The 894-nt window shown below is 42.1% G+C and overlaps 1 pseudogene; it reads right to left on the reverse strand.

The window, feature by feature from the left end:
• Nucleotides 1-305: 305 nt before the first annotated feature.
• Nucleotides 306-423, reverse strand: LOC124546181 (annotated as a pseudogene).
• Nucleotides 424-894: the final 471 nt, after the last annotated feature.

The following is an 894-nucleotide window of genomic DNA, read 5'->3' on the forward strand; positions in this document are numbered from 1 at the left end:
TAAAATAAGTTCCTTCTTTACATTGTTGAGAGTTGTTTTCGTATCCTCTAAGTACCCTACCAGCATCTTGAGAAGTACAAGAAAAAAAAAACCTAAACCCCTCCCGAACAGGCCATGAAGGCCCAACGGTACTGACCGGCCACCGTGTCATCCTCAGCTCATAGGCGTCACTAGATTCCGATACAGAGGGTCATGTGGTCAGTGCACCGCTCTCCTGGCCGTATGTCAATTTCCGAGACCAGAGTCACTACTTTTCAATGAAGTAGCTTCTCAGTTTGCCTCACAATGGCTGAGTGCACCTCGCGTGCCAACAGCGCTCGGCAGACCGGATGGTGACCCATCCAAGTGCTAGCTCAGCCCGACAGTGCTTAACTTCGGTGATCTGACGGGAACCGGTGTTACCACTGCGGCAAGGTTGTTGGCCTTGAGGAGTATTTGTGCTCTTAATCATTTGTATTCATCAGATGATGTCAGTTTCTCTGTAAACTATACTCCAGTTTCTAAATGGTACAAGTATGATTTTGACCTGCAAATATGTTTTTGAGATTGGTGTGATATCTATTATTTAATGAAACAGGAAATCAAATGCATTACATGTAACATCAGATATTGTAGGGCATCCATTCTTCTTTTTCACTAATTTCCTCTCCAAGTATAGGAAACTGCTGCTTGGAATGGTTAAAGTATCTTGGTGCTGGACCAAAATCCTCATCTCATCATTGTTATAAAATGTAACTGAAGCAAAACATTTGTGCAAGATGTATTCCTGATGAATGATTCATTCATCATATTTGACTGGGACCATTACGTTGAATGAGAGCGTTACGCTTGCATGATTTCAAGCCCAACAATTTAATGAATTGATGGTTCCTGCTATTAATTCATTGTATTTCC

This window comes from Schistocerca americana, chromosome 8, assembly GCF_021461395.2.
Source record: "Schistocerca americana isolate TAMUIC-IGC-003095 chromosome 8, iqSchAmer2.1, whole genome shotgun sequence".
Classification (NCBI taxonomy): domain Eukaryota; kingdom Metazoa; phylum Arthropoda; class Insecta; order Orthoptera; family Acrididae; genus Schistocerca; species Schistocerca americana.